The sequence below is a fragment of the Eublepharis macularius genome, chromosome 1 (assembly GCF_028583425.1).
Source record: "Eublepharis macularius isolate TG4126 chromosome 1, MPM_Emac_v1.0, whole genome shotgun sequence".
NCBI classification, from domain to species: Eukaryota; Metazoa; Chordata; class Lepidosauria; order Squamata; family Eublepharidae; genus Eublepharis; species Eublepharis macularius.
The window spans coordinates 62,090,046-62,104,987 of record NC_072790.1 but is presented as its reverse complement, the minus strand read 5'-3'; the positions used below and the strand labels follow the sequence as shown (position 1 = coordinate 62,104,987).

General features: G+C 45.1%; 1 long non-coding RNA gene across 1 annotated transcript in view; it reads left to right on the top strand.

Annotated features, from left to right (window-relative positions):
* LOC129345085 (uncharacterized) overlaps window positions 1-4,618 on the top strand; it is a 48,977-nt gene extending 44,359 nt beyond the window's left edge. Inside the window, exon 2 of the long non-coding RNA XR_008598433.1 lies at window positions 4,104-4,618. This is a non-coding gene — a long non-coding RNA (uncharacterized LOC129345085). The remainder of the gene's footprint in view (window positions 1-4,103) is intronic.
* Window positions 4,619-14,942: the final 10,324 nt, after the last annotated feature.

Below are 14,942 nucleotides of genomic sequence, written 5' to 3'. Positions count from 1 at the left end.
AGGGGTATGGCTCGGGCTCAGCATAGGGCCAATAGGGCCATTCAAAAGGCATTTGTGGGGGGGCTAGGAATATACTTGCCTCACCCTAGGATTAAGGCCGCTTTTGCCACCCTGTACAGGGTTGACGGGGTCCACCTGTCTTTGGCTGGTAATGACATCTTCTTAAATGACCTGTGGCAAGGGCTCAGGTTGGTTCTAGGCCATCTGTGGGGTGCGGGGGCCTAAACAGAGGCTTGGCCCTTTGCATTAGCAGGAGAAAGCTGGAGATTAGGGAGTGAGCCAGTGAGCACCCCTTTGGCAATTCCCCATCGGTGGGGAAAGGGGTCTGTCAGGAAGGAGGGTATGCTTCATGGCTGCCACCAACTGTTCAGACCACCTCCAGGGAACCCCAGGTGCAAGTCTTTCCCTCATGCTGTATGGCTGAGGCTTTAGCAGCTTGATGGGGGGAACCCTTTGCCTGGTCGACCGGATCCAGGCCATTCTATGAATGGCTCAAGCCCGGGGCAGTGGGGCTCACCCAGGCAGGTCAAGGCAGAGGTCCTGGAGTGTGTCAGAACTGTGGCTAGATAATGTCCTTACTCCAGACTACCTTCTGCAATCAGACAAAAGCCCGTTGTTTCCAAAAGTTTACTGAAGAAAGAATTCATTATAGCCCACGAGCCTGAATATAATATTCAGGATGGTACATGTGAATTGTTACCAATGACAGACAAAGCATGCGGTACAAAGTAACAGATCCCAGCAGGCCCAACCTCCCCCCATAGTTCTCAAAACAATCCCTTTGAAGCCAGAAAAGCGAAAGTCCTTCAAGGTTGGTTTCTGGTGGAACGGTGGTAGCCAAAACAATCCCTCTCTGTGAGATAGCTGCTTGGGAACATCTTGGCACCTGTGAAGAAAGCACTTATAACACTGAAAGGATTAAAAATGGAGTCGGTTAAGTAAGAGCATACATGAAGGCATTCTGGACCTGACATTCTGCCCCCTCTAAGATGCTTCCCCCCCCCAGGTTTATGTGGGTAGCGAGTATGGAATGCCTTGATTAATCTAGGAGCATGAACATGTACAGAATTCACCCACTCATCAAACCCAGAGTCAAAGTCCTTCCATCTGATAAGGTAAAACAGCTGATTCCTTTTTAGTTTAGAGTCCAAAATTTGTTGTACTTCATAATGGGTTTGATCATCAATTAAAGTCGGAATTGGAGGGGCACGGGTGTGCCACTGGTCTGCGGGAGGAGCTTTTTTCAACAGGCTGATATGGAAGGTATCGTGTACGTGGCGTAAATTCTTTGGTAAATCCAGGGCAACAGTCACTTTGTTAATCACTTTACGAACAGGAAAAGGTCCCAGGAATTTCAATGCTAGTTTGCGGCTGGTTTGCGTTACTCTCAGATTCTTTGTAGAAAGATAGACAAGATCACCAGGTTGTAAATCCCATTCAGCCGCACAGTGGCGGTCGGTGTATCATTTATAATCCTGTTTGGCTTCGTCGAGGTGTTTTTTAATTTGAGTCCATTGTTGAGCAGCTTCCCCCCACCATTCGGTGATGTCTCTGGAAGCTGAAGTAGGAGGGGGGAGCGCTTCAAACGGGAAGGGTTTGAAGTGGAAGCCATAAACGACTTTGAAGGGAGTTTCTCCTGTGGAGGCGTGCACGCTGTTATTGTATGAGAATTCTGCCAGGGGGAGCAAATCGACCCAATTATCTTGTTGGAAATTAATATAACAGCGAAGAAATTGTTCTAATATTTGATTAGTTTTTTCTGACTGTCCGTCGGTTTGAGGATGATGACTTGAACTTAAACCTTGTTCAATATCTAGCATTTGCAAAAGCTTCCGCCAGAAGTTGGCAACGAACTGTCCGCCGCGATCCGAAATCACCTTAGACGGAAAAGAATGTAATTTTACAATGTGTTTCAGAAAAATATCCGCTAGCTTTCGAGCTGAAGGTATAGTGGTGCAAGGTATAAAATGGGCTTGCTTGGAGAATAAATCTACTACGACCAAAATACAGTTGTGACCTTTGGAGGGGGGTAAATCGGTGATAAAGTCCATGGATATTACTTCCCACGGTCTGCTTGGTGTTTCTAAAGGTTGTAATAATCCGGGAGGCTTGCCTTTGCGGGATTTGGCACTGAGGCAAATGGGGCAGGATGCTACATATTGGGAAACGTCTTTGCGCATGCCTGGCTACCAAAATTGACGTTGTACTAAATGAAGCGTTTTTAAGTACCCATAGTGTCCTGCTGTAGGGGCATCGTGACAGCGCTGCAAGACTTCTTTTCTTAAACTGTCGGGTACATAAATGCGGTCCCTCCAAAGCCATTCCCCTTGTTTCGATTGTTGCAGTTTGTCTTTGGGCACTTTCCCCCCCTCCTTTTCCACTTCGGCCTTCAGCTTCAGCCTCCACCCCTGATCGGGTTGAGGGGGCTGGGTAGTGCGACTGCGCGTTGTCACCACACCCCCTAATTGCGTAGGTGAAAAGACCGTGTCTATTGTCTCCTCCCTTTTGCTTTTGTGTTGGGGCATGCGTGATAGGGCATCAGCAAGAAAGTTAGTTTTGCCCGGCAAGAAGTTTAGGGTGAAATTGAATTTAGAAAAGTATTCTGCCCAGCGCAGCTGTTTAGCATTTAGTCTCCAAGGGCTGCGTAGGGCTTCTAAATTCTTATGGTCCGTCCAGACCTCGAATGGATGACGGGCTCCCTCTAACCAATGCCTCCAGGTAGTGAGAGCTGCTTTTACAGCAAACGCCTCCTTTTCCCACACGTTCCAATTTCTCTCTGCTTCAGAAAATTTTTGGGATAGGAAGGCACAGGGCTTGAGTTTCCCATCCTCCCCCTTTTGCAAAAGTACGCCCCCAATTGCGGTGTCGCTGGCGTCGACTTGTACTACAAAGGGGCGATTCTCATCGGGGTGTTGGAGGGCGGGTTCGGAAACAAATTGCGTTTTGAGGTGATCGAATGCCGCTTGGCATTCCTGAGTCCAAGGCAATTTGGCACTCGGCTTTTTGGCATTGTCTCCCTTGTCTTTAGTTTTTAACAGTTCAGTTAGGGGGAGTGTAAGTTGAGCAAAGTTTGCAATGAACTCTCTATAGAAGTTGGCAAAGCCTAAAAAGGATTGTAGTTCCTTGCGGGTAGCAGGAGTTTGCCAATTTTGGATTGCTTGTACTTTGCTCGGATCCATTTTTAAGCCATCTTTGGAGATGCAGTAGCCCAAATAAGTGAGTTCTGCTTTGTGGAACTCATATTTAGATAGTTTGATGGGCAGTTTGTTACACATTAGTGTGGTCAGAACTCTTTTTACAAGGTCCACGTGTTCCTCCTCAGATTCTGAATAGATTAAGACATCATCTAAGTACACCACAACTCCTTTGTACAAAAATTCATGTAATACTTCATTGATCATGGACATGAAAACCGAAGGGGCCCCTGCCAGACCAAATGGCATAACTAAATATTCATATTGGCTGAGGGGCGTGTTAAAAGCGGTTTTCCATTCATCCCCTGCTCTGATACGAACGTGGAAGTAGGCATCTTTTAAATCTAATTTTGTAAAGATCTTACCTTGAGCCACGACGTTGAGAAGGTCTCTGATGAGCGGGATGGGATATGCGTTGCTGGATGACACAGCGTTAAGTCCCCGAAAATCCGTGCACAGTCTTAAGCCCCCATCCTTCTTTTTGACGAAGAGCACTGGTGCAGCGTGCGGGCTGTTAGCAGGTCGTATAAATCCTCTTTGAAAATTAGTGTCAATGAATTTGCGGAGTTCTTCCCTTTCGTTGGGGCTCATGGGATATAGGCGTCCCTTAGGCAGCGAGGCGCCCGGTAAAATTTCCACAGCACAGTCCGTCCTCCTATGGGGAAGTAAAGTATTGGCCTCTTCTTCTGTGAAAGCTTGGATGTAAGCTCTATATTGCTTGGGTATTTGATTAATTTCTTCCTGGGTGAGAAGAGCTGATTCATTGTGGGTAGGATTGTTACCCCAATTTTTATCCCAACGATGACTTTTGCAGGCTTCATGGCTATAATGAATTCTTGGAAGAGAGTGAGCCAAGTTCCGGATATTTTTCTGAAACACATTGTAAAATTACATTCTTTTCCGTCTAAGGTGATTTCGGATCGCGGTGGACAGTTCATTGCCGTAACAGCCTAATGAAACTGGAGATTCGGACCCTGACACCGGGGAAGGACCCTGTCCAGAAGACCCCTGTCCGGAAGACTCTTGCCCACAAGACCCCTGTCCTGAAGATCCGGTCGTGCCAGATGACAACGGAGCTGGCGGAGGAGGTGGGGAACTGGAACGTCCTACGGGGCCCGCTTCCCCTATAGTACCACCACCCATGACCCAAGAGAGTGAGCCACCAGTTGTACCGAGAGGGAGCACACCGCAAATTATCCCGGGGATGAGTGCGACGGGAAGAGGCACCCCCCCGGCCACACCAAACGCCGGGGCCAAGAGGGCCAATCCCTGGAGGAACTCCAGTACCTCTTCAGCCCATTTCTCCTCATCCATCTCCGTTGGACCTGACAGAGTGACCCCCGTGGCTTGACCTGTACCACCAGTTTGCCTTTGCCGCAGTTTAGTATTGATGTTGTGTTTAATAAAGCAGCCCATAGTTCCAATGACTGTGTTGGACTCATTCTTCCGACTGGGGGGTGGGGCAAAGAGCTGTTCCCTCTCCTCCAGGCTTGATGGAGCAAGAGCAGGCCCTGATGCTTTTGATGTCTGCATTGGAAAAGGGAAAGTAGAAAGAGCTAATTTCTCTAACCCCTCCAAGCTGACCAGGGACAGATGCATTTAAAAAAAATCTCTGCATTATGAAAGGAAAAGAGAAAGAGCTAATGTTTCTCCTTTACACTACGGTTTAAGCCAACACTTTGGAGTGCAGAGAACAGAAAAGAAATCAGCTGAGCTTCTGATACACCCACTAACATACTATTTGCTGCATCTGGGTTGCAAAATTTCTGGAAAGGGAGATCAGAAGAACTCAGATTCCAGATGATTGGATGGAAGTTAGCTCTTGATTCTGTCAATACCCACCCTGAATTCTTTTCTATGTATAGAACAAAATTTTCCCAGTAGCTCAGAAACCAATTCCCAGAAGATCCTTCATCAGCTGGGAGTTGGCTTCTAATGTCTGCATGCAGCCTTTTCCCTCAAATAAATACCAACATGTTATGAACAGCTGATCAGTTGAGCAGTTGCCTGATTACCACTGGCAAAAGAGAAGTGAGCTGACATGCCAGGGGTTCAAGCATTCTTCTTATCAGACGGCCTCATGAAAAGAACAGAATAGCAGACAAGCTTCTCTGCAAGGCAACTGTTCATGTATAAGAAAAAACTGCAGTCTCCCCCCCCCCCACCACAAGAAATTGTGTTAATTCATTTTTATCCTTAATCTCTTTTTCTTGTAGAATGTTTAGAATACATGTTTTCAAGGATTTTCTGGATCCTACAGAATCTGAAGGTCGAGTAACAGAATCCCTCTAAGACTGAAGGCTGAATGTGGAATATAGGCCACTGAATAAGCTTGCTGTTTGAAGCTACAAAATAAGAAATATTGTGAGGCCAAAAGAAAATGATGTCTTAAGTGTATCAGAGCATCACCAGTACTTTCTTACAATATCCAGAGGAATTAGCCATGTTAGTCTGTAGCTGCAAAATAGTAAAAAGTCCAGTAGCGCCTTTAAGACTAACCAACTTTTTTGAGGCATAAGCTTTCAAGCTTGAAAGCTTATGCCTCAATAAAATTGGTTAGTCTTAAAGGTGCTACTGGACTTTTTACTATTTATCTTACAATATGACATCCTTGCCATGTATTAAATTAAACTGCTTTTGTAGTCATGGCATATCTTTTCATCATTATTTTGGAAATATGATTATTTTGGAAATACATAAGGGAGAGCTCTTTGAAATAAGGAACAGGGTAGTAAGCCTTCCCTCGTGTCACCAGGAACATGTGTTCAAACCTCAGATGATGAGAAAATTAAAATGTGGGTTAATCCTGAAGACGCTTATCCTCATACTGGAAGAAATTACTCAGATGGTTGTTTTTCCCCTTGAAATTCTCTGGAGTTTCATTGTACATCAGTGTCCTGCACATTTTAACTTTGATATGGTTTCCAACCTTTTACACAAATAGTCTCTAATTTCAGTACTTATTGGCACATTTAATGTAGCTGAACAAATGACTGAAAAATACCACTCCAACGATTCTGCTTGGCGTCCTTTATACTGTGGCTGCTGCTTCACAGTCAGGGCGTTTTCTTTTTCCTTTTTATCCTCACTTGACCCACATTCATCAAGCGTTTATGTCATATATAGTATAGAGATATTTTTAAAAAATCATATAGGTTACCACAGCTAATTGCATTTTGTAATGGTGAAGGCCAGTGAAGCAAAGCCAGTTTCAGGTGGGTAGACATGGTGGTCTGCAGTCGAACAGAGAGACCAGTACCATTTTAAAGACCAAGATGATTTTCAGAGTATAAGCTTTCAAGAGTCAAAGCTCCCTTTGTCAGAGACAAGTAAGAACGGAGTGCCCTGAACCTTTGTCCCCCTAGTCGGAATGAAGAGACAGGCACAAGCTTGGATCTAAAGGCCACTTTATTAAATTAACCTCAACCTTAAACAACAATAATAACTGTGGCAAGGGCTGACTAGCAGTACAGGTCAAGCCATGAGGTCTCACGTGGACATCCGCCTTAACCTGTCGCGCACAGGGCTGGGCACAGCAGGCAGGAGGCTCACTGGTACTGCAGGGCTGAACACAGCAGGCAGGAGTTCAGTATTGCAAGACAGCAAACCAGGGTCCAGGAGTCAGACCAGGTGCCAGGGTCAGACTATCAGTCAGGGAGTGAGAGAGCGGCAGGCAGAAGAGTAGTCAATAGGCAGGTCAAGGTCAAGTCCAAACAAGCAGTAGAGCAAGGTACACGAACGTCCAGGTAGCAGGGAGTGGCGAGCTGAGTTGCTTCCACGCTTGGTCTTCTCAGCGTCTTCCTTTATTGCTGTTCTAATGAGGGCCAGCTGTTGCCTCTCCCTCGAACAGCTCTGCCCGGCGTTGTGCTATTAGCCGGCTACTCCTCCGCCTTTCCAGAAACGCTGCCTTATCTCTAAGTTTCCTCCTTTCAGCTGGCCCCAGAGGCTCGGATTTCAGCTGGCCCCAGAGGCTCGCATTTCGCTCTTTGTCTCTTACAGCCTCTGTGGAGGTTTCTGGCTGTTCCTCATCCCTGACAGTCTCTGCAGAAGCTCCAGGCTGTTCCTGCTGAATTCCCTCTGGAGCAGCAGCAGTAGTTTCTGACTGCTCCTCCTCTCCCATAGCTTCTGCAGGGGCTTCCGACTCCAGAGGAGATTCTGCTGGCCCTTCCTGCTCATCCTCTGAGGAGGACTCTGAGGCAGTAGGTAAGGTGGCCAGTCGGGGCTGGGGCTGACTCATGACATAACCTGTCTGGGTGAGCCCCAAAGCCCTGGGTGCGAGCCCTCCATTTGGACGGCTAAAACCCAGTTGGCCAGCAATTGGGTTCCCCCCTCTCAAGCTCCTCTGCCTCAGCCATACAGCAGTGAGGGAAGGAGTTGCATGCAGGGTTCCCCCCAGGCAGTCTGCCCCCACACTGGCAGCCATCACAAGCAGCACCAGCCACTCCTGGCAGACCCCTCTTCCCCATCAATGGGGAAGCGCCACAAGGCTCATTGGCCCACTCCCTTTCCCTAAACTCTATCCTTCCCATGACAAAACTAACAGGCACCACCTAGCACCAATTACCCCAACCACTGTAAGGTGCAAGGCAGGTAATCCCCCCCCCCCACTTCCCAGAGCCAATTAGGAAAACTGAGGGGGGGAAATTCCTACCTGACTCTGGTAACAGCAGTCAGCTTATCCGGCACCAATACAGGGTGAGGAGGGTGGGCTGAGCACTTGGAGGCGACTGTGTCTGAGGCAGGTGGAGCCACCTTCCCAGGCTGTTGGCTCCACCTCCCCAGCAAAACCCCGGATGCCCGGGAAAGCTCCATCTCTCCCTCCTTCCAGGGAGGGCAAAGCGTGGCCCCCAGCTTTGACAGCTTTGCTGCCTGCCGGGAGGTCCGTTTTATATCCCAGTCAGAACGTGGGAAGGGTGTTACAAAGATGGGTGTTGTGGTGCAAATGTACTATGCAGATTGATCTGAGGAAAGGAGAAATGCTTAGGGGGTAGGAAATGTAGAAAATTATCGTCTATAGTGAGATAAGAATCCTTTGTCCCTATTCAGCGTGTGTGTGTGTGCATGGTCCTTTATTCTGAATTTGTGAATGAACTCAAGTTCAGCAATCACACATTGTAATCTCCCCTTGAAGCAAAGACTGCCTCTTTTGGGTCAGCAATTGAGTAGCCTGGAAGATTTAAATATTCTCCCACTGGTTTTTGAGAGTTGTGGTTTTTAATGTTAGATTTATGTTCATTTATTCTTCTGCCTAGGAACTGAAGTGTTTGTCCAATGGAGAGAGTGGAAGAGCGTTGCTGATGCGTTATATATGCTACCAACCTACAGAAATCATTGCTTGATGTGTTAAATCCATAACAGAGAGAAGAAACTTTCAGAAGTTGTTTTATAGTCCATTGAAGTCATTGGACTTTGAAGGACATAACTCTGTTTAGGATTTCACTTATATAGTACAAACTGAAATTGTACTTACACTGTTACCGAACTAGCATTCTTCAGGATTTGATCATATGAATTGCATCCAAGCTCCATCACATAATTAATAAGTGCAGCCCAATACTATGTGAGGTTATTCAGAAGTCAGTGCTACTGTGCGTGAAACAGTTTGCAGCTGGGCAAGGGTGTCAGGGGAAAGGCAAGTGTCCCCATTGCTGAAGCAATGAGTTTGGTGTAGCTGTACTCTGGGATGTATATTCAAATGTGCACCACATTAAAAACAATTCAGATGGGATGTAGATCAGATTGCCATGTGAATATAAATATCATTACATTTAATGGGAATTATTGTTAGGATGTATGAAGGAATGCCTTATTCCCTCCAGCCCAGGCAAGAGCAGATCACATAAACAATGGCTGTGAACAGCATGAAAAATGTTCAAAAGAATGAAACTGTGAGTTCGCAAATATTAACTCCAGCAATGTTGGCAGATAGCATCGTGAAAGTGCTGTTTTGCAGCTGACGAAGAGAACTCTGGTTCTCAAAAACTTATGCTATAATAAAGTTGGTTAGTTTTAAAGGTGCTACTGAACTCTTTACTATTTTGCAACTACAGACTAACACGACTAACTCCTCTGGATACTGAAAACTGAAACTCATGAATATTGAGCGCAACACTGGGAAGAACAGAAGGAAGGAAAGATAAACTATGCAGCCCACAACACAATATAGATCTTGCGGTGCCGTTAGGAGGAGAATGAAGAGGCGTGTGCTAGTGAACTGAACAATCTGATTCTCTCTCATGACTTTCTAATGCTATGGTTTGCATTTTTGCTCTTTTGCAGAAAGACAAAAATCCTGCTATTGATCTACTTGGTGAATTTTGTACTTCCAAACAGTGCATTGAATATGCCATTAGCCCCTGAGAACTATTAAGAAGAAGTGGTAGGCAATAGCAGTAAAATAAACCAAATATTTACAATGTTGAACATTAACAAAAGAGAGAAAGAGGTATTTTGCTGTTGCAATAATGTTGTCAGGCTTTTTGCTGCAATGACATTTTCAAGTGGAGAGATTCAGAACAATAACCTGCTGTGAACATCTCATCAACGTGCTTCACAACGGCACTTACGGCTTTGACATTTCTTTTTAGGGTCTGTCTTGAGTACAGTAGAATCTTTAAAATGCTCACTTAAAGTAATGTTTGGAACTCTGTCAGTGTGTTTTTTTCAAAGTTCAGACATCAGAAAAAAATACTTGAGACTCCAATGTCAGAGTTTAACAAAACATTTCTTTAATAATGGTTTATTCTTGAGGGAGGAGATGCAAAATGGAAAAAAAATGTCTCTGCTGATGGGTCCCATGGTGGATGTCAGTGAATTTGCACTGGTGTGGGACATGCTTGAACTGTCCATCAAGCAGTTAGGAAAAGGTTAGATTTTCTCTGGTAATCTGGTAGATGGAGTGACTTGCCAACTGAACTCTTCACATGAAAGGGGTGTAAAACTGAAAATCAAGTCTGCTCAAGAGCAACTCTGTGGGAAAAACTAGTTTGAGCCATGAACGGATTACTAAAACCATTATTAGAAGAAACAATTTTGCTATTTGTTAAAATATATGTCATAAGACCTTAGTTTATTGTGACTGAAAGCTGTGGAAGTCAACTCTGCCATTAGCTGTTATCCCTGTAGTGGTTCTTTTGTAAAGATTTTTGTCCTCTGAACCGGCTTTTAGCTGCTTGTTGCAACAGAAGTTTATTATTTTTTCTTTGTTATTAATAGTCCATTTTTCTCACAGAGACTCAAGGCAGTTTACACAGGATAAGTCCATAGAATTAATGGGATAGGGCACCCAATAAGCCATGTAATAGGGTCAGGATTGCAGAAGTCTGAAACCAAGCAGAAATCTGAGACAAAGCTGAAACAAAGCATACTTTTTATCTAAGTGTCAAAAGCCAGTGTGCAGAGGCTTTAGATCAGAACGATCAGTATGACAGGTAGACACATCAGGTGACAAAGAGTCAGATGGTTAAGTCAAGAGTAAGGAGACCATGAAGTGAATGACTCAGCTAAACTCATGCATGCATCTGATTGGGTGTCTACATGTATAAATAGCTACTATGTACAGTATGGTTGGTGCTTCTTGCAAGTCCAGGTGTAGGCGAAGCACTTTGTCTCTCTGGACTGTAACCTGTATACGTATTGCTCTTTATCCACCTGTAAATAAATTGTATTATACACCTTTACCAAACAAACAAGGTGTGGACTCTTTGTGGATCCTCCTAAAGCTGGTGCAGTCACGCTGAATACACACTATTCAACAGGGTTATGGGCCCAGATAGACTGCGCCAAGCTGAGGAGGCTCTACTGAAGTAGAGACACAGCAGAGTCGGTGGTGGATGTTGGCACCTGACGGCCGAAGTCCCTCAGAGGAGGAATTATTGGCGGTGGAAAGTGTCAGAGACCAGGAGGAGGAGGAGGCAAACGAGCTCCCTCAGACCGGTGCAGAAGCAAGTATGGCACAGAGTACGGTCGTGTTGGTGGAGAAGCTGACCTCCATGAATTACTCCACTTGGTCGTTACGTATGGAGCATTTTCTAAAGAGAGAGGGGCTGTGGAAAAGTGTCAGCAATCCCCCAGCGGACCCCAATGATGCGGAAAAGATTGTAGATGAGCGTGCTTTAGCTCATATCGTGCTGGCTGTGGGGGATGACCAATTGCTTCACATCAGGGACTCAGCTACCAGTTCAAAGGCCTGGGAAGATTTGAAGCTGATCCATGCCAGAACATCTGCAGGGTCATTAATTATGCTGACACGTCGCCTCTACAGACTTGCTCTCAAGCCGGGGGAGAGCATGCAGAAGCATATAAACAGCCTGACGGAATGTTTCCAGCAACTGGCTGCTCGTGGAAAGCCCACGGAGGACTCTGATAAGGCATACATTCTGTTATCAAGTGTGCCTGATGTATATTTTCCTCTTATTGCAAGCCTTGAGAGCCTGGAGCCAGATAAACTCACTTATTCCTATGTTGCGTCTTGTTTTCTTGAGGAAGAAGCTTGTGTTTCAAGATACGGGAGCTGGCATTCAAGGACGGAGCAGCGATTGGACGGAGGGGCCCATCGAGGGGTTTCTGCCACTGACGGCGGAGGAGTTGCCAGCAAACAGCGAGAGATCACCCAACTGTCAGCAGCAGCCGTGAGAAGATGTTACAGTTGCGGCTCCACTTCTCACCTTCGTCGCTTTTGCCCAGACAGGAGAAGAAAACAACAGAAGCAGAAGCAAGGACGTGTACAGGAGCCTCAGATTCCGGATGAACATGCGAGGCTGGTCACTGCATCTACTGCAGATACGTGTTCCCAATGACTTTTGGATAGTGGCGCCACCGAATCTTTCTCCCGATCGGAGGAGGTGCTGTATAATTTACAACAAAGCAACCTGCAGTCCGTGTTGTTGGCAGATGGGAGAGAATCTTCAGTGAGTGCTATGGAAACTTTGCGGTTTACATCCCTGGAGGAGGACTTTGCACCTGTGTATTGTGTTCCCTCTTTGGACCATAATCTGTTATCAGTAAGTAGGTTGACCCAAAAGGGATTTGAGGTCCAGTTTATGGGGGACAAATGTTCTATAAGCAGGGCTGGCAAGGTTCTAGCAAATGGGGAGCTGAAAAACAATGTTTATATTGTAGAAAATCGACAGGCAAAGGCTGACACGGTTACTAACAAATGTAGCCATGACAATTGTGTGCATTTATTGCACAGGCGTTTAGGGGACGCTAGCTTTGGGGTTATAAACAAAACTCTAACACTCCTGAAGGGAGAAAAGGTGTCAAGCTGCTCAGAGTTCCTAGACTGCACTGTTTGTAAAGCAGTCAAAACAAAGGCATTCCCTGTAGCTAAGAAAAGTGGCCGGGTGTCTACAAAGCCACTTGAATTAATTCACATGGATCTGATTGGTCCATTCCCCAAAAGCCATTCTCAGAATTGTTATGCCCTGGTCCTAACGGATGATTTTAGCCGGTACTCATGGATTTATGTCATGAAACACAAGTCTCAAACTTTTGATTTGTTTAAGGTTTGGGCAAAAAGGGTACAAAAGCAGTTGGAGCTGGAGATTAAGGCCATCCAGTCTGACCAAGGGGGGGAATTCATGTCTGTAAAGTTCTCTCACTGGTGTGATCTAAATGGTGTCTTGCACAGGGTAGCAAATACAAGTGTGCCGCAAGAAAATGGTCTGGCAGAAAGGCATGGTGTCATTATACAAGAAAAAATGGCTGCTATGTTAGCTGATGCTGGTTTGCCAAAAACTTACTGGGCTGAGGCAATCATATGTGCCTGTTATGTGGTAAATCGTCTGTGGTCCCGTGCTGTGAATGAAATACCTTTTAGGTTACTTTTCAACAGGGATCCTAATCTAAAGTTACTAAGGGTGTTTGGCATGACTTCTTGGGTGCATATCCCTTTAAGGCAGCGCAGAAAAGGGGGCCCAAAAGCTTCTAAGCTGATATTTGTTGGATACCAGAGTGGCATGAAGGCCTACAGGTTTACCAATGAAAACAAAAAGATATCATATAGCTGCTCAGCCAGTGTATGTGAACATGCAAGTTGGAAAAGGCTTCACGGGTATGAGAGTGAAAGCCAGATTGTATTGCCAGTTACCGATGAATTGCCTGAAACAAGTCCAGAGGGGGACATGAGTGTGAAGCAGGAGATTAGTTCTCCAGCCAGGCAGGTAACACAGGACACACAGAGGTCTAGTCCTCCTATACGTGTGTCCAGTCCAATGTTCTTTAAGAGGAATAACTTGCCAAATGAATACTTTGTACAAAAAGGGCCTGGAACCCTCAAAATCGACTAGCCTTCCCAACCAGTTTTACCCTGTCTTGTCAGAATTTAGTTTCAATTTGTTCACTATTGGCCATTTAATTACAACAGACAGGCAGTCATTTAGGACCTTTTCCACATCATCAGGAGATTTGGATAAGAAGATATAGAGCTGTTTGTCATCAGTAGGAGTATACTTAACAAAATTTCTGAGCCAAAGATAGCCCTGGAAATCACAGTTTTGAATCATTACCTTGATTTTCTAGAATGTTAACACAAATCAAAGATACATGGAAATTATGATACCTTCTCCCCCAAAAATCTGTGGGCTTTTTTCATGTTCCATACAGCATGAACACCTATTTTCCTTTGATTCTACTGATTTCCTGGACAATGGCATTTCTCCCTTCCAATCAGATCATTGCAAGAGAGGAACAAAGAGCACTCCCAGCCAATCCTGGCCAATCACAAGCTGTAGAAAGCTGCCTTCACCTTTCCACCTCCTTTGTATAGATTTCCCTCTGAAAGAATAAAGCCTGGAGGAACCAGTGGCTGTAGAACCTGAATGTTTGGTCTAATTTACTTAAAACCTGGGTGGTCTTTATTTAATTTCAAAGGCTGCAGATAAAACCAGTAGAAGCAACAAAGAGGCATGTCCTTCGCCTACATTCAGACAGAGGTCAACCACTAAAGCTATCATGGCCACCTCTGTCCTATAACCAGCTCTTAAACCAGATTGAAAAGGGTGCAAAGCAAATGAATTTTCCAAAAAGACTTGGAGCTGGTCTGCTACTGCTCTCTCACTCTATGCAAAGCCAAGGACTAAATTCCTAGCAGAGTTTTTAATGGGTCCAAACTCATCTTCAGATTCTGAGAAGTTGCTTTTTCTCCTCTCAGATACTGTTCCATTTGTTTCTCTCTTTTTGCTTTAGCAGCCAAGAAGATTTGTGCTAGAGCTGTCTACAGTGATAGCAATGCTTTTATTTGATTGGTATTTCCTGCTTGAATCATTAAATATGTTGATATCTGTACATATGTTTAATTGCTGATTTGTATATATTTGTTAGACTGTTTTATGTGTCTTGATGGTAATGGTTTTTGACAATAATAAACTCTACCTACCTACCTACCGACCTACCTACTGACCTACCTACTGCTCTCTCAGTTACTTTGCCTGGAAAGATTAAAACCTGGGCAATAATTAGCCACATCATACTTGTCTAATGATGGTGTTTTAAGTAGTGGAGGGATAACTGCCTCTTTGAGTGGTTGGGAGAGGTGCCCTGAGTTAATGACTGGTTTAAGTCCAGGGACTTGTTGATGTGGTCCTTATAGGATTTTAGGAGCCAGAATGGGCAAGGTTCCAGGTCAGAAACAGTGGCTTTCACAGATCCCAGGATCCTGTCATCATCCATCACAGAAACTGGGTCAAAATGGTCCATAAGCTAGCTGCCTGTTGTGTGCCACCAGCTGTTTCATTTGCAAAATGAGGC